This window comes from Mytilus edulis, chromosome 13, assembly GCF_963676685.1.
Source record: "Mytilus edulis chromosome 13, xbMytEdul2.2, whole genome shotgun sequence".
NCBI lineage: Eukaryota > Metazoa > Mollusca > Bivalvia > Mytilida > Mytilidae > Mytilus > Mytilus edulis.
Genome location: NC_092356.1, coordinates 50,911,138 through 50,925,264, shown reverse-complemented (window position 1 = coordinate 50,925,264; position 14,127 = coordinate 50,911,138). Strand labels below are relative to the sequence as shown.

The 14,127-nt window shown below is 31.9% G+C and overlaps 1 protein-coding gene across 1 annotated transcript in view; it reads right to left on the bottom strand.

Annotated features, from left to right (window-relative positions):
- LOC139501742 (uncharacterized) overlaps positions 1 to 14,127 on the bottom strand; it is a 100,286-nt gene extending 86,159 nt beyond the window's left edge. The window contains exons 1-6 of the mRNA XM_071290887.1: positions 13,928 to 14,127; positions 11,830 to 11,896; positions 6,460 to 6,510; positions 2,414 to 2,437; positions 744 to 831; positions 13 to 84 (exon numbers count right to left, since the gene is read on the bottom strand). The gene's annotated coding sequence lies outside the window, so the exon portion shown is untranslated. The remainder of the gene's footprint in view (positions 1 to 12; positions 85 to 743; positions 832 to 2,413; positions 2,438 to 6,459; positions 6,511 to 11,829; positions 11,897 to 13,927) is intronic.

Here is a 14,127-nt window from a genome sequence, read left to right as displayed (position 1 = left end):
TGCTCTACTTACTTTTGTTATCCTTTTTTTTGTTTCCATGCTTCCATGTATCTCGTACAACTCTATATCCTTCTTCAATTTTTTCTAGAAATACGAATTTTAAGTAGATTACTGATGCTCAAAAGTTATAAGCACATGCAAAAAAGAAAAACTAAAGAAAAATCCAAAAGCGGCGAAATTGGCTGTGTCGATAATGTTAATGTTTCCGTTGGTGCATGTTTTATCCGTTACACGAATCAACAATATTAAAGTCAAAATAAGTCTTTGTTGGTGAATTAAAAGATATGACGACAATTTCAATATCTCAATGATTCAAGATTTAAAAAAAACCAGCTAAAAAACTTCATCGAATGTGACCCACCAAATAAAATGAATAAAACATCTAATTCTAATTGAAACAGCAACACAACGGGTTCCACTTAGGGAGTACCTTTCGTACCACTTGAGGAAACTTTGTTTAGGGTTTGTGTTGCTCAGTTTATGTTTTCTGTTTATGTTGTGTGTACTGTTTGTCTTTTCATAGTTTTATTGTCTTGATATTATCAGTTTTAATATCCTTTTGGTATATTTCGGCTCTCTTTTGAATCACTGAAATCTAGCTGATATAGTTTATCAAGTTGATTTAGATGTTGTCTGTAAAATTTAGAATACTTCGACCTCAATTTCGCGTTAATATTTAAATATAAGCCAAGTCAAATTATCTCGCTTAAACGTATGTTACATTCAAAGGGTTACAGACATACCTCCATCGTATACCTTGTGAATTTTGAAACCATGAAATGAAGAATAAACTGATAGTTGTTCATTCACAATTGGATCGTCTTGGATATCCTGCCAATACGACACATATAACTAATTAGTTTCGTAAAACAGTAGAATGAACAGAAGAGGAATTAATGATTTTTTTTTGATTTTTTAGTCATGGCGTTGCATTTTATTTTCGACTTATGAGTTTGACTGTCCCTATGGTATTTTTTACATCTCTTTACACATTACTTTCCCATTTCTGCTTTAAAAGAAAAATGATTTTTGAGATAAACTTAGAAATGTGCAAGTACATTTGTATGATTAGCCAAAAAACATATTAACCTCATATCAATTACACCGCATAGTCATGTCTTGTCGATTTTGAAGCAAAATGCTGTCTTTAGATAAATACTGTTTAGTGCATACTAGATCAATGAAGGTTATCTTCGTTTTTTTAAGTGGATTTTTCTTTCAAATATTGTGACAGATATTTGACATAAATATTGGACATAGCTGACGTTACAAATATTAATTAAATACTTTAAAGGCCAAATTTTCATGTCCAGTTTTTAGTTCAAGTAAACTTCACGTTGGTCAATCTAACTTTCTTTGGTCAAATAACTTTCTGATGGAACAAATATTACTTAAATCTTTGTTTGAAAGTAAAAGATGAACAAACAAGTCATAAACTTCGGACAATGGTTGACATGGTCAACTTACGTCAATAATTTAACTTTGATAAACTATAGGGCACAAACTAGTACCAAAGTCATTAAGTGATTGCTATATAAGTAGAAATTCTGCTTTGAGACGTCAAAGTTTGAATTTTGAAACTTATAGGTAAGTCATGATTTTAAAAGTATTAAGATTTAAAGTAAAATATTTTAAATAAGTTTAACTAAAATAAAGATAATAAATAGTAATCATAAATGAAGTTTATTCAAAATATTTATTGTTTTCTGTTAGGGAAATAATTGAAAATATTTGTTTTACTTTATTGTTGTTTGTAACTGTTTTGTATTATTTTTGTTTTTATTTATTTTATTAAAAAGTTTGAATTTTGAAACTTATAGGTGTCAGTCGATCCCGGCCTGCCTCTACATCGGCAACAACGCCCGGCCTGCCTTTACAGCTAGTTCCCTACTAAGATGTTCCCAGCTAGTTTCCCCCATCATGGAAAGATTCCAAGACCAACCCTCACAGAGTCATTCGTCTGTTGAGAGTTTGGGTCTTTATAGAACAACTAACTATGCAGACCAACATACTACATAATATCAACAATACGAATTCCATAAATTAATTGATACAATACAAACACGAAATGTGAACGAGTTGATATACACGTCTTACAATAAAATTCAAGTCAAATAATCAATTTTTGATATTTTTATCGGTCCAGATAAAAAAAAAATCTAAACAAAGCACTTTAGACCGATTACATTTGTTCAAATCGTTCCCCCTAGTATTAGAATGATACAAGTTGTGCTATACCGAGGATATTGTCAGCTGTGTTGTTTGGTTGTTGACAGATTTGTCATAAAGTTTAATATTTTTCTTATTTGAAGTCTTTCTTTGAAAACACGTACTCTTACGAAGGTTTTACTAGATAGGTTATAAATATGAGTCATGCTCGATCTAATACAGGCGAATTAAAATGTGTTCCTACCTTACATTCAGTAGTCACTGTTCTCTATAACAAAAATGTCATATCGTATATAACAACATTGATATAGTCTTAAAATTTTACGATATCCGTTCGCTTAATATTAATTACCTAGAACAAGTATATTTGTTTTTTGTTCTGTAGGTTTTGAAATGTATTAAGAATACTGCGCACTATTTCAAAACGAATTGTCTGATCACACACTGAAAAACTTATTTTGAAAGGTTAATGAAACTCTATTAGGACAAATTGGTATATGTAAAATCCCGCAGTTTGCGTATTTATCTAACAAGATAGAATAAGAACATGTTAATCATACTGTACAAAGTAGAAAGTCTTTTAAATTCAATTTACTTCATGTTATTCTTTCAAATTACCAGCCATATATATATATACTAACATTAAGGAAAAAAATATGTTTATCTTTTTAATCATATTATATTAGAGAAAATCGGGAGAGGTTTTGGATAAAAGAACTTGGTGTCCTCCATCCAGAGGGAATCAATAGAAAGAAATAATTAAATTTACAGTCTAATGTTTATATTATGATATTCAGGATTTTGGATTAATATCAATCGACCAAATCTTACCTGTATTATTATTGATCTATGTTTACACCTTACACATTGTATATCAGTATTGTTAAAACTTTTAAAACTGATGAAGGCCATTTGTTGAGCCGACATAATTGCGATTAATGTATAATTTATATCATCTGTTCCGTTTTGCCATCTTTGTGCGATGATATTCAACACTTTTTAGTGTTTTGTTTTCCATCTATTTATCGGTATTGTTACACAATCTTTTAGACTCATATATATATATATATATAATTTAAAAGTAAAAAACACAAAAAATCACATCATAAATCGAACATTGTTTCTGTTAGCGCTTTCACCGCATCTCCAGCGGTTCATCAGACAGGATAAAAGACCCGTCAATTCGAAATTCTCCCTGTTCTGAACACTTTGACCGATGTGGAAAGGGAAAATTTAAAATATATCCCTTTTTTAAGATGTGGACCGAAGATAAAATTCCGCGTGAAGCCAAGGAACAATATTTTATTGAACTTTATAAGCCCACACTAAATAGGAAGTGAAATTCGGTCCGTTAATAAAATTCCGTAAGATATATACAACTACCGCATGACGTTACTATAACGTAACGTCACAAGTCGTTACTATAACGTAACGTCACAAGTCGTTACTATTAACGATAACAATTCTGTCTGATGAACCGCTGGAGATGCGGTGAAAGCGCTAACAGAAACAATGTTCGATTTATGATGTGATTTTTTGTGTTTTTTACTTTTAAATTATATTTTCTGTACCAAGGACTTTTTATTTATCAAAATATATATATATATATATATATATATATATATTAAAAATCAAATACACAAAAAGAGTTTTAAAAGCAGCATTGTCTAGCGCTTTCATCCATCTTGGGACTTTTCAAGACTATGAACGTCGTTATGAACGTCGTTATGGGGAACACATTAGTATTATGACGTAACGTCATTGTTCGTAAAATATTAGTAGTATGACGCAACGTTATTGTTCATGTAACTACTAAGCATTAAGCTTGGCGTCAAACACTTTTATAAATTTTCTTTCTAGTTCTTTACGGTATTCTTCTGTTGGTTCTGTACATTTGAAGAACGGGAAAAATTTGAATTTTCCTCCCGCACAAATATCTAAATGTTCGCTCAACGGAATTTGTCTGTACTCGGGTTGCCGTATTTGCTGTTTATGGATCCTGACCCGTTCACACACACTATTTCCTGTTTGACCGATGTAGTTTTCTTTACAGTTGACACATGTTATACAATAGATTACATTTTCTGATTTGCAAGTCATATTTGCGTTTACTGTAAATTTCTTACCGTTTTTGAAATATTTCGTACTGCCTATTTCTAAGTAAATATAATTGTCTCTGGAACATACTCTACAGCGTGAATCGCCACAAATTTGTACGGATGATATCTTCTTAACTATATCAAATCGCGCTTTTGTAAGTTGGCGTTTCAAATTTTTCGGTTGTCTTCTACTATAAATGATCGATTCTTCTGTTACCAAATTTTTCATTGTTTCACTTTGATGTAAAATCGGAAAATTCGATTTTATAAACTTGAAGGCATTTGGTAATGACGGATCATGAGTAGTCACAAACGGGAGGATATCATCATCGGTTGTATGTTCCTTCGGTGTCCTTAGTTGATTTGTAGACATTTTATTTGTCCTCTCGATACTGTCATCTATAAGTTTTAATGGATATTTCTGCTGTAAGAGATACATCTTCAGTTCTTCTAACCTTCTTTTGCGAAGAGTTTTATCTAATACAATTGAACATACTCGTCTTGCCATACAATATGGAATGTTTCTTTTTGTATGTGATGGGTGGCATGATTCAAAATTTAAATACTGGTGTGTATCTGTCTTCTTGTAATAAATATCCGTAATGATTTTATTGTTTGAGAGTTTAATTAAAATGTCTAGAAATGGGAGTTCCAAGTTACTACTTTCAATAGTGAATTTTATTGACGGATGCAATGGGTTAAGAATTTCATGGAATTTTTCTAAGTCGTCTGTTGATTTACTCCATAATATGAATATAAACTCTCAAACAATAAAATCATTACGGATATTTATTACAAGAAGACAGATACACACCAGTATTTAAATTTTGAATCATGCCACCCATCACATACAAAAAGAAACATTCCATATTGTATGGCAAGACGAGTATGTTCAATTGTATTAGATAAAACTCTTCGCAAAAGAAGGTTAGAAGAACTGAAGATGTATCTCTTACAGCAGAAATATCCATTAAAACTTATAGATGACAGTATCGAGAGGACAAATAAAATGTCTACAAATCAACTAAGGACACCGAAGGAACATACAACCGATGATGATATCCTCCCGTTTGTGACTACTCATGATCCGTCATTACCAAATGCCTTCAAGTTTATAAAATCGAATTTTCCGATTTTACATCAAAGTGAAACAATGAAAAATTTGGTAACATAAGAATCGATCATTTATAGTAGAAGACAACCGAAAAATTTGAAACGCCAACTTACAAAAGCGCGATTTGATATAGTTAAGAAGATATCATCCGTACAAATTTGTGGCGATTCACGCTGTGGAGTATGTTCCAGAGACAATTATATTTACTTAGAAATAGGCAGTACGAAATATTTCAAAAACGGTAAGAAATTTACAGTAAACGCAAATATGACTTGCAAATCAGAAAATGTAATCTATTGTATAACATGTGTCAACTGTAAAGAAAACTACATCGGTCAAACAGGAAATAGTGTGTGTGAACGGGTCAGGATCCATAAACAGCAAATACGGCAACCCGAGTACAGACAAATTCCGTTGAGCGAACATTTAGATATTTGTGCGGGAGGAAAATTCAAATTTTTCCCGTTCTTCAAATGTACAGAACCAACAGAAGAATACCGTAAAGAACTAGAAAGAAAATTTATAAAAGTGTTTGACACCAAGCTTAATGCTTAGTAGTTACATGAACAATAACGTTGCGTCATACTACTAATATTTTACGAACAATGACGTTACGTCATAATACTAATGTGTTCCCCATAACGACGTTCATAACGACGTTCATAGTCTTGAAAAGTCCCAAGATGGATGAAAGCGCTAGACAATGCTGCTTTTAAAACTCTTTTTGTGTATTTAATTTTTAATATATAATTCTGTACACCGCTTGAAAAGAAACTTTTTTTGTATATATATATATATATATATATATTTTACTTAATCTTGAAATTTAAATCTTGAATATATATATACAACTCGTCTAAACATCAACCCAACAATGTCAGATCTGTAAATTTGCCTTCGTAATTTTTTTGTTCTTCCCTTGCCGGATGTTAACCTATGCTACTGAGATATCGTGACACCAAATCTTCTGCACTGGAACCGGTGCGCTAGACCACACGATCACATGGGCTTCTAAAATGAATATATATATATATATATATTGTGTTCGAAGAATTGATTGCAAAAAAAATAACTTACTTTGTATTCGCTTTCCAACTGAATGTTAACAGTAATACTTTCTTGTGAAGTCTATAAAAAAAACACCAATAAAAATTAAAATATCTGATTTTCAAAGGATATGGCTTAGTTTCATTTAATGCAATACCAATCATACTTTACTAAACTTCAAAAAAAAATTGTAAGCTGGTCAGTTTATCAAGAATCAAATTGAATGTATCCAAAGACGATCGTAATAATGTTTAGTTTTTAAGTCATTCTAACATCATGAACACGTGATTATTCTATCTTATTTAGTAAACAGTTGAAAATAAGATAAGTAGCACTGATTCAAATGGCAAATGCATCTTTTACACCAAGCTGCATTTCAATAAACCGAAACATCGAATATTTAAACAGCAACTAAATAATTCAAAATTTTGATGACTATGATGACTGCATCTATTCCATCGAACTAGAGATGTTGCTAGACATTGCGGAGCAGATGGTCAAAGTGGTATTTTTCTAAACCTAACAAAAATGGGGAAAAAAAAGTGTTTCTGAAAATGTCATTTTTATCATTTTTCTACATAAACTGCATTTTGTCGTGCTTTCTCCAAATCTCAAATAAAAAATATAGGTCACCGTGCTGGATTCAATGATTATCACGATTTATCCTAAAAATTACGTCACCCCTTTGTAACTTAAACGTTAGCGCTAAAGTGCACGACGTCGCTGGCTGACAATTTCGACGTTATCGCTTCAAATTACCGTCGACATTTTTCTGATGTATAAATATTGCTTGTAAAGTACTATCCATAAATTGGTAACATTGTTTTCGCAAATATAATCATGTGATTAACACATACCTCTCTGTGCTTGTGGTCTAAGTGAGAAACATCTCAAGAAAAGTTATATTATTACGGACGGTTGATAATTTTTACGGCAATTTAGAGGATGATATACAGGTACATTTACTGTACACACTCGTATATTATTTCATACCGTATGTTGACATCTAGATGTTGTTCTTTGTTTTGTTTTGTTTGGTTGGCTGCTGTTTCATAACACATACTCCTTATAATCCTTTTATTCACGTTTTTATCACTGAGAAATCCGTTTTTGTTGATACGAATTTTAAAAAAAGTTAACGTCGTTTAGACAGTATTCAAATTGACGCGCATTGCAATTTGAATAAGAATTTACGTAAGGATGTAAAACATTTCGAATGCGAATTAAACTAATTCGAATTAATTAATGCGAATCGAATTCGAATTACGTGTGAACTCAGCATTACCCTGCAATCGGAACTTCTTTTTTTGTACATAAATTGCAGCACATAAATTAGGCCGTTACTTTTCTCGTTGGAGTTGTTTTACCTTGTCATTTCGTGACCTTTTATAGCTGACTATGCGGTATGGGCTTTGCTGATTGTTGAAGACCGTACGATGACCTATAGTTGTTTATTTCTGTGTCATGTTTGTCTCTTGTTGAGAGTTGTCTAATTCCGGACTTCTGGTTAATTAGTGTATAATTCTTGCCAACTTTCTATAAACTGATTCGTATGGACACGTCCGAAAATCAGTGCATATCAACTATTCTTTAAGAGAGTTATGCCATTTGGAAATATTAATTATATTGAAAATTGCATTGTATTTTCTGTCATTCCGTCATTTCTCTAATATATTTATAAAAAAAAAATAAAGAAAAAAATAAACAGCTGCGCTACGAGCGCATGATACGCCCTTCGTCATATGAAAAAAAAATCCATAATATATGTTTTTGAAATAACACGGGGGGTTGTATGGGAAGTCATGCTAGGTATATCCTGACTCATTCATTATTCTTGCTCTATGGGAAGTTTATATATCACAACATGTTTTATATGATCCTCAAATTGAAGCTCAATAAAAATTCAAGAACTCAAAAATGAATTAAAGAATCATCACGAAAAAGTATACAGATCTTAAGAATAATTTAACTACAAAGTATGTGAAATTTAATGCCATAATTATAGATAGTTTCTGAGATACGGCGCGGCATGTGACCCCCCCCCCCCCTTTTGTCATAAACTCAATAACTCTAAAATCAAATTTTGAATCATTCTCCAAAGTATATACAAATCTTCAGAAATATATAACTAAGAAGTATTTTAAGTTTTAAGCAATAGTCATAATTCGTTTTCTAGATACAGCCATACTTGCCAACCTCTGACAATAGGAAATCATGTCATGACATGACATGACATGTCGAAAAGCGTGTGAAAACGCGTGACGTAGATGCGGACTTTTTAATATGAATATGGCAATGTTCATTATTTCACATTATACAAAAGTGTTATTATAAAAGAACAATATATATTCTTCTGAAAACTTTTATTGTATCCTACAGTGGTCTGTTATGTTGTTTTTAAAGCAACACCACTAGCTATATATAGGCACATATTGAAAACAACTGCCGGTTTCAAGTTTAGTTAAATTTATTTGATACATTGTAACAGCACACAATATAAATGTAACATTGTCAAGTTCTGATGAGAATTCAGTGTGAATTTCTTTATAATTGAAAGTGCTCTGTCTCAGTAAAAATTGATATTTGGCGCAACTCAATTAGTTTAATCAAGCTTTGACGCTGTATCTACAGCGCGAACTGTGAAACAACTGTTTTAGTTACAAAGTCCTCTAACTCAAAAAGTTCACAAACATGATACAGATCGTTTGACCATCATGACTGAAACAAGAGGCTCTCAAGAGCCTGAATCGCTCACCTTAATTTTTTAGGTTAAATCTCTCATCAATGATTATTTTGGCTTTTCAATTTATTTAAATGTTCTTTGAATCGTCCTATTTTCTTCAAAACCAAAAAAAAAATCATTTTCTCCTATGTTCTATTTACATTTTTGATATGAGCGTCACTGATGAGTCTTATGTAGACGAAACGCGCGTCTGGCGTACTAAATTATAATCCTGGTACCTTTGATAACCAATTAGCCATAGGAGCTATGTTTCTGACATACAAGGAAATGAAATATAAAATTTATACTAGATACTCTGAAACTCATTTAGCCTAAGTTTGGCTGAAATTGATACAGCAGTTTCAAAGGAGAAGATTTTTTAAAGTAAGTCAACATGATGAACAAATTGTGAAAAAAAGTCTTTAAAGGGCAATAACTCCTTAAGGGATCAATTGACAATTTTGGTCAAATTGACTTATTTGTTGATCTTACTTTGCTTAACATTTTTGCTATTAACAGTTTATCTGTATCTATAATAATATTCAAGATAATAACCAAAAACTGCAAAATTTCTTTAAAATCATCAATTCAGGGGCATTATACCTGAAAAACCAGTTACCCAATTCGGCTGAAAATTTCAGGACAGGTAGACCTTGACCTAATAAATACTTTAACTTCTTGTCTTAATTGCTCTAAATGCTGGAGTTTTTGAGATATAAGCCAAAAACTGCATTTTACCCTGTGTTCTATTTTAGCCATGACGGCCATGTTTTTTGACGAAATAAAAAATAAAGCACAAACTTTATTTTATACACCCTACTGATCATTCAGTTGAAGTTTGGTTGAATTTGGTTTAGTAGTTTTAGAGAAGAAGATTTTTTAAAGTTAGCAAATATGATGAACAAATTGTGAAAAATTGTCATTAAAGGACAATAACCCCTTAAGGGGTCAATTGACAATTTTGGTCATATTAACTTATTTGTAGATCTTACTTTGCTGATCATTTTTGCTGTTTACAGTTTATCTTTATCTATAATAATATTCAAGATAATGACCAAAAACTGCAAAATTTCCTTAAAATTACCAATTAAGTGGCAGCAACCCAACAATGGTTTGTTTGATTCATCTGAAAATTTCAGGGCTGATAGATCTTCACCTAATGAACATTTTTACCCCCATGTCAGATTTGCTCTAAATGCTTTCGTTTTTGAGATATAAGCCAAAAACTGCATTTGACCCCTATGTTCTATTTTAAGTAACGGCGGCCATGTTTTTTTACGGATCAAAAATCGAAGCACACACTTTGTGCAGGATAATCTAAGGAACAATCATGCTAAGTTTCATTCAAATCCATTCAGTAGTTTCAGAGGAGAAGATGTTTGAAAAATTGTTAACGATGACAGACGACGACGACGACGACGGACGCCAAGTGATGAGGAAAGCTCACATGGCCTTTTAGGCCAGGTGAGCTAAAAACAACCATGTTCAGTTTAATGATAATATGCTGTACCATATTTAAGACTGACAGACGGACGCGGGCATTTTTATACCATTTTACGTCCCGTCAAAATTTTTACGGGTATATAACCATATTATTTGCTATTGCCTTTTGTTAGATAAAATACGTGCAACGTGGAGGAAATAGAAACTTTGTTCTTTTATAAAAGTTGTATCATTGTTTGTATTAGCGGCATACCATTATTTTTTGTTTACATAAATAAGTTGAATAAATTGTCCAGAAAAGAAATTGACTTCTTCGTGTATATACATTTTCGGTATTAGTTTTAAAATATCATTGGTTTTCTGTGTTGTAATAAAATGTCAGAAAATCGGATCCGGACCAAATTGTGGATGATAAATGATAATAAAATTTTAATTGACATGCATGATAACACCAAAAGGGTCAGTCGTCTTGAAATTGCTCACTATACGAAATTTGTTGAAGATCTTAAAGAAACAATAATGTGTTTTATTTCTTATTATATTATTATACTGTTATCCTGGTAGAATCAAATGCACTGACTAATGTTAATGGCGTAGAAATTAGCATGCGGGAGAAACAGAAATTGGAGCATCGAAATTCCACATTACGTTTCTTATTACGGAAAATGACACGCATTACGTCCAGCAAAAAGTGACGTTTTACGGGAATTCAAACGCTTAACGTCGCGCCGAGAGTTAACTCCCTTGAAACTGTATCGGATGCCCTTAAGCCAGAAGCACGTTTCGTGTACAAGAGGCCTAAAAATGGTCATAATTGAAAATGTCCGTATATCTTTGATTACCGTTTACAAAGGAGGGTAACAATCAAACAAGATTTCAATATCGTTAAGTATTTTTTTTTTATTTTACAGAATAGAAATATACTCTTTGATTTCACTGGCTTAAGTGTTATTTATCCTAAAGCAAAAATGGTTATACCTTTGGGATTTCACCAAAATGTAAACGATTCTGCCTTTTTTTCTCTCATAAAATAGCAATCGTCCTGATATGTTATATACGACATTTTAGCTATTTGTTTATTCACCAGTCAAACAAAAAAACTAAAAGATGCATGAATGAATACGTTTTCAGGTCTTGGGGATGACAAGTATATAGCTCATCTTTCTATTTTTTTGAATGACAAAAGTATATATTGTTCAATAAATGTTTTAAAAATATTTAAAAATGTAACTTACAATGTCTTCGTCTTTGCTTATAGGTTCATATTCACTCTTAATAGATATACTTTCAGGTATGTTCCAGCTTGATAAAAAAAAAATTGTTAATTTATATGGCTTATGTTATTTGAATACAATTAAAATGATATCATACAAAGCCTTCAGAAAAATATGTACCTTGCGGGAGGTATGGTTTGTCACGTTTCCGAGACATTTTATTTTAAAAGCTATCGAAACATGGTTACTTTTTGGATTTCATGGTTTCTGTTATTTATTCTAAATAATAGTACTGAGCCATTGTTTAAAGTAAATTGCACTTAATTTATTATTTAAGATCAATTTCACAACATTAACAAAACAGGATGTCTAAAACGTGTGACACAAAGTTTGCGTTAAATAGCTTACTGATATCAAGACTATGGTTGATGTATGTTTAACCTTATAATCATCATCTTGATTTTATCATGAAGGTTTAAGAAAATCACTTGCAATGTTGTGCCTATCATTATCAAAGTTTACAGATATAGTATTAAAAATGTACAATTTGTATACCTCTGTTCAGTACCTACTGACATATCATGTTTCTTCTGTTTAGCTCCTTCATTTTGTTTTTGATGGTTGAAGCCCTGTGTTACAATGATACATGTAAATAGGAGTCGAAAGATACCAAAGGGACATTTAAATTCATGAGTCAAAAATAAATTGACAACGCCATAGATAAAAAAATAAAGAAAAAAGCATACATACAATAGAACACAAAACACAACATAGAAAACTAGAAGACTAAGAAACAGGTACCCCAACGACACTATGGATGATCTCAGGTACTTTAGAAGCGTAATCTGATCCGGCTCATTATATGTGGTCCCAATAGTGTTGCTTAAGTTACTACAGACGCGGTAATACATTTATATCGATAGGTCATATTCGGGAAAAAGGAGACGGGATTGTAGTAATGATAAAAGGAATTTATCCGCTTTTATCTGTGAATGGATATTCCGTAAAGTTCAACCAACTCGTGTTATCGTTCGTAAAATCAATAGAATAAAATAGAGAAGGGAAATGGGGAATGTTTCAAAAGAATGTATTTAGCCTCACCACTTATAGCTCTTGGTTTAATAGATTCCTTGTGAGCAGCAATCCCCTATCAAAGAAATCATGATATGAAATACAAGCTATGGGATATTGTTTCCCCAGGCAGATATATACTTCATATGCAGGAGCTGTTGTAGTGTTGCAGGAGACTACATAAGAATGGAAAGTTCACTATTGAGAAGTTTTCAACCGACGTTCGTTGTCAATTTCTCGATAGACAAAATATCTTTTTTAACTACACAGTAATAAAAGACCATCTAGGTAGCGGAAAATGAATTTAAAAGATAATTTTAAAAGTTCTCCTATGTATTCAGTCTCATATAAATAAAGGAACAAGTTGTCAAAAAGAGGGGTATAGTTGGTTTCCATGGAAATGACGATTGCTTTCATTGAAAATACGCCTCCATACTAACACATTTGTTGTTCAATCATCAGAAACGAAACCAAGCATCTTCGTAATGTCAGTTCCAAAGAATACACTGGTTATCTTTAACAAGGGAGGTACAGTTTTAATTTATACTTTATATTCAATATGTAGATTTTGTGTTACAATAATTGATGAGATAGGTGCTACCTCCCAGTCCGTCACTATACATCGTAAGGGGTACGAATAACCGTTTCACAAATGACGTCGCATATGTTCCGTACATACTAACTACGTATACAGTCCCCTTGCCTTTCATGATTGTGACCTACTGAATTAGACTATTTACCGTATTTGTTATAAAAGAGGGACGAAAGATACCAAAAGGACAGTCCAACTCATAAATCGAAAATAAACTTACAACGCCATGGCTAAAATGAATGGCGGGGTTCGTGTTGCTTATTCTTTAGTTTTCTATGTTGTGTCATGTGTACTATTGTTTGTCTGTTGTTTTTTTTTTCATTTTTAGCCATTTGATTTTTATGCATATGGAGTTTGTTGTAGAAATTATTGTACATATCTGTATACATGAACAGAAATGCACTGATCGTCAAATTATTTGAATTTATAGTGAATGAATACTAGTTTTCTACTCACACTGACTGTTTTGTGTCCTCTTTGTCTGTTCAATATGGATTGCTTACATCTTGTTATCAGTTATAACCTCTAGTTACATTGTCATAACCACATGTTCTGAAGCAAACAAGATTACATTGGATATACAGTATATCCCATAATGAGACATCGACCATACGCAAATATAATATATATATATTATCATGTTGCAAAATTATACT